This window comes from Cetorhinus maximus, chromosome 28 (assembly GCF_964194155.1).
Source record: "Cetorhinus maximus chromosome 28, sCetMax3.hap1.1, whole genome shotgun sequence".
Taxonomy (NCBI): Eukaryota; Metazoa; Chordata; class Chondrichthyes; order Lamniformes; family Cetorhinidae; genus Cetorhinus; species Cetorhinus maximus.
In genome coordinates, this window is record NC_135906.1 from 19,480,543 (window position 1) to 19,494,005 (window position 13,463).

Sequence of the window (13,463 nt, forward strand, 5' to 3'; positions counted from 1 at the left end):
GGAAGGGGAAGGTGATGAAGATGGGAAGGCGATGGAGGTGGGAAGGGGAAGGCGATGAAGGTGGGAAGGGGAAAGGGATGGAGGTGAGAAGGCGATGGAGGTGGGAAGGGGAAGGCGATGGAGGGGGGAAGGGGAAGGTGATGGAGGTGAGAAGGGGAAGGCGATGGAGGTGGGAAGGTGATGGAGGTGGGAAGGTGTTGCAGATGGGAAGGGGACGGTGATGGTGGTGGGAAGGGGATGGAGGTGGGAGGGTGATGGACTTGGGAAGGGGAAGGCGATGGAGGTGGGAAGGTGATGGAGGTGGGAAGGGGAAGGTGATGGAGGTGGGAAGGAGAAGGCGATGGAGGTGGGAAGGGGATGGAGGTGGGAAGACGATGGAGGTGGGAAGGCGATGGAGGTGGGAAGGCGATGTAGGTGGGAAGGCGATGGAGGTGGGAAGGCGATGGAGGTGGGAAGGCGATGGAGGTGGGAAGGCGATGGAGGTGGGAAGGCGATGGAGGTGGGAAGGAGAAGGTGATGGAGGTGGGAAGGTGGAGGTGGGAAGGGGAAGGCGATGGAGGTGGGAAGGGGATGGAGGTGGGAAGAGGATGGAGGTGGGAAGAGGATGGAGGTGGGAAGGGGATGGAAGTGGAGATGGAGGTGGGAAGGAGATGGAGGTGGGAAGGAGTTGGAGGTGGGAAGGAGATGGAGGTGGGAAGGAGATGGAGGTGGGAAGGAGATGGAGGTGGGAAGGGGAAGGAGATGGAGGTGGAAGGAGATGGAGGTGGGAAGGAGATGGAGGTGGGAAGAGGATGGAGGTGGGAAGAGGATGGAGGTGGGAAGAGGATGGAGGTGGGAAGAGGATGGAGGTGGGAAGAGGATGGAGGTGGGAACGGGAAGGCGATGGAGGTGGGAAGGGGAAGGGGATGGAGGTGGGAAGGGGAAGGCGATGGAGGTGGGAAGGGGAAGGGGATGGAGGTGTGAAGGGGAAGTTGATGGAGGTGAGAAGTTGATGGAGGTGGGAAGTTGATGGAGGTGGGATGTTGATGGAGGTGGGAAGGGGAAGGGGATGGAGGTGGGAAGGTGATGGAGGTGGGAAGGGAAGGGGATGGAGGTGGGAAGGTGATGGAGGTGGGAAGGGGAAGGGGATGGAGGTGGGAAGGTGATGGAGGTGGGAAGGGGAAGGGGATGGAGGTGGGAAGGTGATGGAGGTGGGAAGGGGAAGCGATGGAGGTGGGAAGGGGAAGGCGATGGAGGTGGGAAGGGGAAGGCGATGGAGGTGGGAAGGGGAAGGCGATGGAGGTGGGAAGGGGAAGGCGATGGAGTTGGGAAGGGGAAGGGGATGGAGGTGGGAAGGGGAAGGTGATGGAGGTGGGAAGGGGAAGGTGATGGAGGTGGGAAGGGGAAGGTGATGGAGGTGGGAAGGGGAAGGTGATGGAGGTGGGAAGGGGAAGGTGATGGAGGTGGGAAGGTGATGGAGGTGGGAAGGGGAAGGCGATGGAGGTGGGAAGGGGAAGGCGATGGAGGTGGGAAGGGGAAGGCGATGGAGGTGGGAAGGGGAAGGCGATGGAGGTGGGAAGGGGAAGGCGATGGAGGTGGGAAGGAGAAGGCGATGGAGGTGGGAAGGGGAAGGCGATGGAGGTGGGAAGGTGATGGAGGTGGGAAGGGGAAGGTGATGGAGGTGGGAAGGGGAATGTGATGGAGGTGGGAAGGGGAAGGTGATGGAGGAGGGAAGGGGAAGGCGATGTAGGAGGGAAGGGGATGGAGGTGGGAAGGGGAAGGGGATGGAGGTGGGAAGGGGAAGGTGATGGAGGTGGGAAGGGGAAGGTGATGGAGGTGGGAAGGGGAAGGTGATGGAGGTGGGAAGGCGATGGAGGTGGGAAGGGGAATGTGATGGAGGTGGGAAGGTGATGGAGGTGGGAAGCGGAAGGCGATGGAGGTGGGAAGGTGAAGGCGATGGAGGTGGGAAGGGGAAGGCGATGGAGGTGGGAAGGGGAAGGCGATGGAGGTGGGAAGGTGATGGAGGTGGGAAGGGGAAGGTGATGGAGGTGGGAAGGTGATGCAGGTGGGAAGGGGACGGTGATGGTGGTGGGAAGGGGATGGAGGTGGGAGGGTGATGGGCTTGGGAAGGGGAAGGCGATGGAGGTGGGAAGGTGATGGAGGTGGGAAGGGGAAGGTGATGGAGGTGGGAAGGGGAAGGCGATGGATTTGGGAAGGTGAAGGCGATGAAGGTGGGAAGGGGAAGGGGATGGAGGTGAGAAGGCGATGGAGGTGGGAAGGGAAGGCGATGGAGGGGGGAAGGGGAAGGTGATGGAGGGGGGGAAGGGGAAGGTGATAGAGGGGGGAAGGGGAAGGTGATGGAGGTGGGAAGGGGAAGGTGATGGCGGTGGGAAGGGGAAGGTGATGGAGGGGGGCAGGGGAAGGTGATGGAGGTGGGAAGGGGAAGGCGATGGGAAGGGGGATGGAGGTGGGAAGGTGATGCAGGTGGGAAAGGGACGGTGATGGTGGTGGGAAGGGGATGGAGGTGGGAAGGTGATGGACTTGGGAAGGGGAAGGCGATGGAGGTGGGAAGGTGATGGAGGTGGGAAGGGGAAGGTGATGGAGGTGGGAAGGGGAAGGCGATGGAGGTGGGAAGGTGATGGAGGTGGGAAGGGGAAGGTGATGGAGGTGGGAAGGGGAAGGTGATGGAGGTGAGAAGGGGAAGGCGATGGAGGTGGGAAGGTGATGGAGGTGGGAAGGGGAAGGCGATGGAGGCGGGAAGGGGAAGGCAATGGAGGCGGGAAGGGGAAGATGATGGAGGTGGGAAGGTGAAGGTGATGGAGGTGGGAAGGGGAAGGTGATGGAGGTGGGAAGGGGAAGGTGATGGAGGTGGGAAGGGGAAGGTGATGGAGGTGGGAAGGGGAAGGCGATGGAGGTGGGAAGGGGAAGGCGATGGAGGTGGGAAGGGGAAGGGGATGGAGGTGGGAAGGTGATGGAGGTGGGAAGGGGAAGGGGATGGAGATGGGAAGGGGAAGGCTATGGAGGTGGGAAGGGGAAGGCGATGGAGGTGGGAAGGTCATGGAGGTGGGAAGGGGAAGGCGATGGAGGTGGGAAGGGGAAGGTGATGGACGTGGGAAGGGGAAGGTGATGTAGGAGGGAAGGGGATGGAGGTGGGAAGGGGAAAGTGATGGAGGTGGGAAGGGGAAGGCGATGGAGGTGGGAAGGCGATGGAGGTGGGAAGGGGAAGGTGATGGAGGTGGGAAGGCGACGGAGGTGGGAAGCGGAAGGCGATGGAGGTGGGATGGGGAAGGTGATGGTGGTGGGAAGAGGAAGGTGATTGAGGTGGGAAGGTGATGGAGGTGGAAAGGTGATGGAGCTGGGAAGCGGAAGGCGATGGAGGTGGGAAGGGGAAGGCGATAGAGGTGCGAAGGAGAAGGCGATGGAGGTGGGAAGGTGATGGAGGTGGGAAGGTGTTGCAGGTGGGAAGGGGACGGTGATGGTGGTGGGAAGGGGATGGAGGTGGGAGGGTGATGGACTTGGGAAGGGGAAGGCGATGGAGGTGGGAAGGTGATGGAGGTGGGAAGGGGAAGGTGATGGAGGTGGGAAGGAGAAGGCGATGGAGGTGGGAAGGTGATGGAGGTGGGAAGGGGAAGGTGATGGAGGTGGGAAGGGGAAGGTGATGGAGGTGGGAAGGGGAAGGCGATGGAGGTGGGAAGGTGATGGAGGTGGGAAGGTGATGGAGGTGGGAAGGGGAAGTTGATGGAGGTGGGAAGGGGAAGGTGATGGAGGTGGGAAGGGGAAGGTGATGGAGGTGGGATGGGGAAGGTGATGGTGGTGGGAAGAGGAAGGTGATTGAGGTGGGAAGGTGATGGAGGTGGGAAGGGGAAGGTGATGAAGATGGGAAGGCGATGGAGGTGGGAAGGGGAAGGCGATGAAGGTGGGAAGGGGAAAGGGATGGAGGTGAGAAGGCGATGGAGGTGGGAAGGGGAAGGCGATGGAGGGGGGAAGGGGAAGGTGATGGAGGTGAGAAGGGGAAGGCGATGGAGGTGGGAAGGTGATGGAGGTGGGAAGGTGTTGCAGATGGGAAGGGGACGGTGATGGTGGTGGGAAGGGGATGGAGGTGGGAGGGTGATGGACTTGGGAAGGGGAAGGCGATGGAGGTGGGAAGGTGATGGAGGTGGGAAGGGGAAGGTGATGGAGGTGGGAAGGAGAAGGCGATGGAGGTGGGAAGGGGATGGAGGTGGGAAGACGATGGAGGTGGGAAGGCGATGGAGGTGGGAAGGCGATGTAGGTGGGAAGGCGATGGAGGTGGGAAGGCGATGGAGGTGGGAAGGCGATGGAGGTGGGAAGGCGATGGAGGTGGGAAGGCGATGGAGGTGGGAAGGAGAAGGTGATGGAGGTGGGAAGGTGGAGGTGGGAAGGGGAAGGCGATGGAGGTGGGAAGGGGATGGAGGTGGGAAGAGGATGGAGGTGGGAAGAGGATGGAGGTGGGAAGGGGATGGAAGTGGAGATGGGAAGGGGAAGGAGATGGAGGTGGGAAGGAGATGGAGGTGGGAAGGAGTTGGAGGTGGGAAGGAGATGGAGGTGGGAAGGAGATGGAGGTGGGAAGGGGAAGGAGATGGAGGTGGGAAGGAGATGGAGGTGGGAAGGAGATGGAGGTGGGAAGAGGATGGAGGTGGGAAGAGGATGGAGGTGGGAAGAGGATGGAGGTGGGAAGAGGATGGAGGTGGGAACGGGAAGGCGATGGAGGTGGGAAGGGGAAGGGGATGGAGGTGGGAAGGGGAAGGCGATGGAGGTGGGAAGGGGAAGGTGATGGAGGTGGGAAGGGGAAGGTGATGGAGGTGGGAAGGGGAAGGGGATGGAGGTGTGAAGGGGAAGTTGATGGAGGTGAGAAGTTGATGGAGGTGGGAAGTTGATGGAGGTGGGATGTTGATGGAGGTGGGAAGGGGAAGTTGATGGAGGTGGGAAGGTGATGGAGGTGGGAAGGGGAAGGAGGTGGGAAGGGGAAGGGGATGGAGGTGGGAAGGTGATGGAGGTGGGAAGGGAAGGGGATGGAGGTGGGAAGGTGATGGAGGTGGGAAGGGGAAGGGGATGGAGGTGGGAGGGTGATGGAGGTGGGAAGGGGAAGGGGATGGAGGTGGGAAGGTGATGGAGGTGGGAAGGGGAAGGGGATGGAGGTGGGAAGGGGAAGGGGATGGAGGTGGGAAGGTGATGGAGGTGGGCAGGGGAAGGAGATGGAGGTGGGAAGGTGATGGAGGTGGGAAGGGGAAGGTGATGGAGGTGGGAAGGTGATGGAGGTGGGAAGGGGAAAGCGATGGAGGTGGGAAGGGGAAGGCGATGGCGGTGGGAAGGGGAAGGCGATGGAGGTGGGAAGGGGAAGGGGATGGAGGTGGGAAGGTGATGGAGGTGGGCAGGGGAAGGAGATGGAGGTGGGAAGGTGATGGAGGTGGGAAGGGGAAGGTGATGGAGGTGGGAAGGTGATGGAGGTGGGAAGGGGAAAGCGATGGAGGTGGGAAGGGGAAGGCGATGGAGGTGGGAAGGGGAAGGCGATGGAGGTGGGAAGGGGAAGGCGATGGAGGTGGGAAGGGGAAGGCGATGGAGTTGGGAAGGGGAAGGGGATGGAGGTGGGAAGGGGAAGGTGATGGAGGTGGGAAGGGGAAGGTGATGGAGGTGGGAAGGGGAAGGTGATGGAGGTGGGAAGGGGAAGGTGATGGAGGTCGGAAGGGGAAGGTGATGGAGGTGGGAAGGGGAAGGTGATGGAGGTGGGAAGGGGAAGGTGATGGAGGTGGGAAGGTGATGGAGGTGGGAAGGGGAAGGCGATGGAGGTGGGAAGGGGAAGCCGATGGAGGTGGGAAGGGGAAGGCGATGGAGGTGGGAAGGAGAAGGCGATGGAGGTGGGAAGGGGAAGGCGATGGAGGTGGGAAGGTGATGGAGGTGGGAAGGGGAAGGTGATGGAGGTGGGAAGGGGAATGTGATGGAGGTGGGAAGGGGAAGGTGATGGAGGAGGGAAGGGGAAGGCGATGTAGGAGGGAAGGGGATGGAGGTGGGAAGGGGAAGGGGATGGAGGTGGGAAGGGGAAGGTGATGGAGGTGGGAAGGGGAAGGTGATGGAGGTGGGAAGGGGAAGGTGATGGAGGTGGGAAGGCGATGGAGGTGGGAAGGGGAATGTGATGGAGGTGGGAAGGTGATGGAGGTGGGAAGCGGAAGGCGATGGAGGTGGGAAGGTGAAGGCGATGGAGGTGGGAAGGGGAAGGCGATGGAGGTGGGAAGGGGAAGGCGATGGAGGTGGGAAGGTGATGGAGGTGGGAAGGGGAAGGTGATGGAGGTGGGAAGGTGATGCAGGTGGGAAGGGGACGGTGATGGTGGTGGGAAGGGGATGGAGGTGGGAGGGTGATGGGCTTGGGAAGGGGAAGGCGATGGAGGTGGGAAGGTGATGGAGGTGGGAAGGGGAAGGTGATGGAGGTGGGAAGGGGAAGGCGATGGAGGTGGGAAGGTGATGGAGGTGGGAAGGTGATGGAGGTGGGAAGGGGAAGGTGATGGAGGTGAGAAGGGGAAGGCGATGGAGGTGGGAAGGTGATGGAGGTGGGAAGGTGATGGAGGTGGGAAGGGGAAGTTGATGGAGGTGGTAAGGGGAAGGTGATGGAGGTGGGAAGGGGAAGGTGATGGAGGTGGGATGGGGAAGAAGGGGAAGGTGATGGAGATGGGAAGGCGATGGAGGTGGGAAGGTGAAGGCGATGAAGGTGGGAAGGGGAAGGGGATGGAGGTGAGAAGGCGATGGAGGTGGGAAGGGAAGGCGATGGAGGGGGGAAGGGGAAGGTGATGGAGGGGGGGGAAGGGGAAGGTGATAGAGGGGGGAAGGGGAAGGTGATGGAGGTGGGAAGGGGAAGGTGATGGCGGTGGGAAGGGGAAGGTGATGGAGGGGGGCAGGGGAAGGTGATGGAGGTGGGAAGGGGAAGGCGATGGGAAGGGGATGGAGGTGGGAAGGTGATGCAGGTGGGAAAGGGACGGTGATGGTGGTGGGAAGGGGATGGAGGTGGGAAGGTGATGGACTTGGGAAGGGGAAGGCGATGGAGGTGGGAAGGTAATGGAGGTGGGAAGGGGAAGGTGATGGAGGTGGGAAGGGGAAGGCGATGGAGTTGGGAAGGTGATGGAGGTGGGAAGGGGAAGGTGATGGAGGTGGGAAGGGGAAGGTGATGGAGGTGAGAAGGGGAAGGCGATGGAGGTGGGAAGGTGATGGAGGTGGGAAGGGGAAGGCGATGGAGGCGGGAAGGGGAAGGCAATGGAGGCGGGAAGGGGAAGATGATGGAGGTGGGAAGGTGAAGGTGATGGAGGTGGGAAGGGGAAGGTGATGGAGGTGGGAAGGGGAAGGTGATGGAGGTGGGAAGGGGAAGGTGATGGAGGTGGGAAGGTGATGGAGGTGGGAAGGGGAAGGCGATGGAGGTGGGAAGGGGAAGGCGATGGAGGTGGGAAGGTGAAGGGGATGGAGGTGGGAAGGTGATGGAGGTGGGAAGGGGAAGGGGATGGAGATGGGAAGGGGAAGGCTATGGAGGTGGGAAGGGGAAGGCGATGGAGGTGGGAAGGTCATGGAGGTGGGAAGGGGAAGGCGATGGAGGTGGGAAGGGGAAGGTGATGGACGTGGGAAGGGGAAGGTGATGTAGGAGGGAAGGGGATGGAGGTGGGAAGGGGAAAGTGATGGAGGTGGGAAGGGGAAGGCGATGGAGGTGGGAAGGCGATGGAGGTGGGAAGGGGAAGGTGATGGAGGTGGGAAGGCGATGGAGGTGGGAAGGGGAAGGTGATGGAGGTGGAAAGGTGATGGAGCTGGGAAGCGGAAGGCGATGGAGGTGGGAAGGGGAAGGCGATAGAGGTGCGAAGGAGAAGGCGATGGAGGTGGGAAGGGGAAGGCGATGGAGGTGGGAAGGTGATGGGGGTGGGAAGGGGAAGGTGATGGAGGTGGGAAGGTGATGCAGGTGGGAAGGGGACGGTGATGGTGGTGGGAAGGGGATGGAGGTGGGAGGGTGATGATGGTGGGAAGGGGAAGGCGATGGAGGTGGGAAGGTGATGGAGGTGGGAAGGGGAAGGTGATGGAGGTGGGAAGGGGAAGGCGATGGAGGTGGGAAGGTGATGGAGGTGGGAAGGGGAAGGTGATGGAGGTGGGAAGGGGAAGGTGATGTAGGAGGGAAGGGGATGGAGGTGGGAAGGGGAAAGTGATGGAGGTGGGAAGGGGAAGGCGATGGAGGTGGGAAGGCGATGGAGGTGGGAAGGGGAAGGTGATGGAGGTGGGAAGGCGACGGAGGTGGGAAGGGGAAGGTGATGGAGGTGGAAAGGTGATGGAGCTGGGAAGCGGAAGGCGATGGAGGTGGGAAGGGGAAGGCGATAGAGGTGCGAAGGAGAAGGCGATGGAGGTGGGAAGGTGATGGAGGTGGGAAGGTGTTGCAGGTGGGAAGGGGACGGTGATGGTGGTGGGAAGGGGATGGAGGTGGGAGGGTGATGGACTTGGGAAGGGGAAGGCGATGGAGGTGGGAAGGTGATGGAGGTGGGAAGGGGAAGGTGATGGAGGTGGGAAGGAGAAGGCGATGGAGGTGGGAAGGTGATGGAGGTGGGAAGGGGAAGGTGATGGAGGTGGGAAGGGGAAGGTGATGGAGGTGAGAAGGGGAAGGCGATGGAGGTGGGAAGGTGATGGAGGTGGGAAGGTGATGGAGGTGAGAAGGGGAAGTTGATGGAGGTGGGAAGGGGAAGGTGATGGAGGTGGGAAGGGGAAGGTGATGGAGGTGGGAAGGGGAAGGTGATGGAGGTGGGATGGGGAAGGTGATGGTGGTGGGAAGAGGAAGGTGATTGAGGTGGGAAGGTGATGGAGGTGGGAAGGGGAAGGTGATGAAGATGGGAAGGCGATGGAGGTGGGAAGGGGAAGGCGATGAAGGTGGGAAGGGGAAAGGGATGGAGGTGAGAAGGCGATGGAGGTGGGAAGGGGAAGGCGATGGAGGGGGGAAGGGGAAGGTGATGGAGGTGAGAAGGGGAAGGCGATGGAGGTGGGAAGGTGATGGAGGTGGGAAGGTGTTGCAGATGGGAAGGGGACGGTGATGGTGGTGGGAAGGGGATGGAGGTGGGAGGGTGATGGACTTGGGAAGGGGAAGGCGATGGAGGTGGGAAGGTGATGGAGGTGGGAAGGGGAAGGTGATGGAGGTGGGAAGGAGAAGGCGATGGAGGTGGGAAGGGGATGGAGGTGGGAAGACGATGGAGGTGGGAAGGCGATGGAGGTGGGAAGGCGATGTAGGTGGGAAGGCGATGGAGGTGGGAAGGCGATGGAGGTGGGAAGGCGATGGAGGTGGGAAGGCGATGGAGGTGGGAAGGAGAAGGTGATGGAGGTGGGAAGGTGGAGGTGGGAAGGGGAAGGCGATGGAGGTGGGAAGGGGATGGAGGTGGGAAGAGGATGGAGGTGGGAAGAGGATGGAGGTGGGAAGGGGATGGAAGTGGAGATGGGAAGGGGAAGGAGATGGAGGTGGGAAGGAGATGGAGGTGGGAAGGAGTTGGAGGTGGGAAGGAGATGGAGGTGGGAAGGAGATGGAGGTGGGAAGGAGATGGAGGTGGGAAGGGGAAGGAGATGGAGGTGGGAAGGAGATGGAGGTGGGAAGGAGATGGAGGTGGGAAGAGGATGGAGGTGGGAAGAGGATGGAGGTGGGAAGAGGATGGAGGTGGGAAGAGGATGGAGGTGGGAACGGGAAGGCGATGGAGGTGGGAAGGGGAAGGGGATGGAGGTGGGAAGGGGAAGGCGATGGAGGTGGGAAGGGGAAGGCGATGGAGGTGGGAAGGGGAAGGTGATGGAGGTGGGAAGGGGAAGGTGATGGAGGTGGGAAGGGGAAGGGGATGGAGGTGTGAAGGGGAAGTTGATGGAGGTGAGAAGTTGATGGAGGTGGGAAGTTGATGGAGGTGGGATGTTGATGGAGGTGGGAAGGGGAAGTTGATGGAGGTGGGAAGGTGATGGAGGTGGGAAGGGGAAGGAGGTGGGAAGGGGAAGGAGGTGGGAAGGGGAAGGGGATGGAGGTGGGAAGGTGATGGAGGTGGGAAGGGAAGGGGATGGAGGTGGGAAGGTGATGGAGGTGGGAAGGGGAAGGGGATGGAGGTGGGAAGGTGATGGAGGTGGGAAGGGGAAGGGGATGGAGGTGGGAAGGTGATGGAGGTGGGAAGGGGAAGGGGATGGAGGTGGGAAGGTGATGGAGGTGGGCAGGGGAAGGAGATGGAGGTGGGAAGGTGATGGAGGTGGGAAGGGGAAGGTGATGGAGGTGAGAAGGGGAAGGCGATGGGGGTGGGAAGTTGATGGAGGTCGGAAGGTGCTGGAGGTGGGAAGGGGAAGTTGATGGAGATGGGAAGGGGAAGGTGATGGAGGTGGGAAGGGGAAGGTGATGGAGGTGGAATGGGGAAGGTGATGGAGATGGGAAGAGGAAGGTGATTGAGGTGGGAAGGTGATGGAGGTGGGAAGGGGAAGGTGATGGAGATGGGAAAGCGATGGAGGTGGGAAGGGGAAGGCGATGGAGGCGGGGAAGGGGAAGGTAATGGAGGGGGGGGAAGGGGAAGGTGATAGAGGGGGGAAGGGGAAGGTGATGGAGGTGGGAAGGGGAAGCTGATGGCGGTGGGAAGGGGAAGGTGATGGAGGGGGGAAGGGGAAGGTGATGGAGGTGGGAAGGTGATGGAGGTGGGAAGGGGAAGGTGATGGTGGAGGGAAAGGGAAGGCGATGGAGGTGGGAAGGTGATGGAGGAGGGAAGGGGAAGGTGATGGAGGTGGGAAGGGGCCCAGACTAGCTGAGACCAGCTAGCTCGACAAGAGGAGAACCTACCTGCTCTTGTGATTCAGCAGCTTTTAATACCGAAAAAGAAGTGAACATGGTTTGTGGAAAATACAAATGGCCAAATGTTTTATGGGACCTTCTGACATTTTTCTGTCTGCTATTTCAGTGCAGTGTTACCCAGTTATCACCTGCTGTGAACTAGGAGACTGGGAAAGCATCAAAATTCATAGTGAAGTTTGGGTTGTGCCCCAAAGCGGGCAGTGGTGAATCGGCACTATTCTCACCAGGTGTAATGTACAACAGGCAGCAGCTTTACCATCACCTGCTTTGTTCAAGTGCTCATTCATTCACTTCTGTCACCAACCATCGCTTCTCGTCTAGACAGCAAGTAACGAAACAGGAAGGAAAAAAACTCATCTTTTTAATGGTCACAGGCTATGTGATACATAAACTTTACAAGTATTGGTCAATATAAGCAGTAGCTGGAAAAACATTTATGCACAAGTATTTTGTACAAAACTGCTATGATATTAAAAATGCTGATCGCACGAACTACATACAGATGACACTGATATACACATGTAAGGCAACAGCAACAACAAGCCATCAGCAATGAGTCTGGACTTGTATAATGAACTTCCCCACCCTGCCCCTCTTTAAACTAAATTTAAATTGACAATAGTTAAGCCAAAATAAGAACTATATATACACATTACCCTAAAAATGCTTTTTTTTTAAATTACTTTTTTTTAGAAGCTAAAAAAAAAATCCTTTCCTCACAGATTACAGGTAAAAGTGCAGTCATCAAAGACACCCTCGGCAGGTGAGAGAGGAGATTTAGATGACAAAAGGGGTGAGAGATTACTGGCTGGCCAAAGTGAACTGGCAAACCCGTTAAACACGTTCCCCTTGGGCTCTTGAAGCCCATCCTCAGCAAGGCAAGACGCACAGCTAGTTACCGTACTCTTAACCCCTAACTCTAGGATTCCAACTATCACTTGCAAATGGAGGAACTGCTGAAATTAGATATTTGGAAAAGTTGTATTAAAGCTATGATTTCTACTTTGATAAGTAGTCTACAATGCAATTATTTGGAGCCTAGATATCTCTCTTTTAATACCTTCTCTTCCCCACCTCTCAAGTAATTCTGTCAATGTCTCCATTATACCATTCCGAGTGTCCCACAATAGATTCTAAAACATGGTCTTCAGTGGTGACAGAGAAAGCTAAATTATGCTGTGTCCTAAAGAACAGATGTTTAATGAAGCTGTGGTGTATTGGAAGGCTACTGTTTCTCCAAAGAAATACACATTTAAACCGGCCCTCGGTGTTACAGTGAAATGACTTAATCCACAACTTTCATTGTACAGAATTCCAGTCCGATTCATTTCCTATTCACGTCCATTAAATGCACATTGATTGATTAAGACATTTCCCATTCATTCCCACTGTATACAATTCCTTACCCAAGCACAAAGTTTTCCCCAATTTTGGGTTCTCACATTTTACAGTCAGTGCGGCAATCAGTAACCATTTGCACACTAATGGATTATTCTGTGTAATGGTCTCTGAATTTGGTTTCAGTGACAGTGCAAAGCATTTTAAACACACCGAAGCATTAATATTTAGTTGATCTTAAGCGTTCCCATTAGTTCAGTTGTTCTGCTGTTTAATCTTAAGACATCCTTCATCTCGGTTGCACCTAACTTTAATATTCATGTTGTCACTCTTTCTAATTCCACAGAACCAAATGACTGGGAGCAAAGTGGAAGGCAGAAATTCAGCTACTCAATTCTGATTGCGTGGTGGTTCTCCCCCCAATTGCTAACTGTTATTCTTGGGGGGATAAAAACTATTTTGTTTTCCGGTGAGGGGTTTCTAAATTCCTTGCTTGGTTTCAGTGTCAGCATCGAGCACTCCTAGGTTGTGACACAATAGTTAGAAACTAAGTAACTCTCCCACTACCCAGCCCCAAATTACATATCCCAATTCAGAATGTAGCCTCACAGCATCAAACTAAGGGCACTTTTGGCTTGCATGCACAAAGAGGCAGACAGAAAAATCTTTTATTCCACTAGGCTGAGTGGATGGGGTCTCCCTGCACCCTATCATCGAGGCAGGTATAAGAGGGGTGAAGGCCGGAATGATTCTAGCATCTGATTCCATACCACGTCACAAGAGCCACATCTGCAGCAGATAAGCAGAAGGTAATCTCCAAGCTACCTAGCACTCGGTGATAGTAGCTGGCTTCATACACTTGCTGTCCTGCCTGGAACGTGCACCCCTCACCTTTCAGGAGTTTGCTAAAGTGATGACTTAGAAAGGCACCAAACGGCTGTGAAGCCTGTTAACATAATCCAAAGGCAGTAGTTATTCTGACAGTAGATGTCACATACAGGCTGGGACTCATTTAACTCTCCCTCTAAAAGGACCTTTAAGATCTATAATTAGATTCTTAAAGGGTGATAGGTGACGAAGGCCTGAGAGCTCCATTTCACGACAATACACCCTTTCCCTCTTTTCCCCTGCCCCTCTCACTCCCGGTTGCGTCTGTAGGTGATGGATGCCTTACCCAAGTGGATATTCTTCAGGACTGAGTGTGGGCAATGAGTGCCCACAGGTCGCTTGACCTCATGGAACAGTCTGCATTCTATCCTCTCTGACACACACACACACACATAAAGTTTAAAGCAAAAGTCCCTGAACAGCAGTAAGATGTGAAATC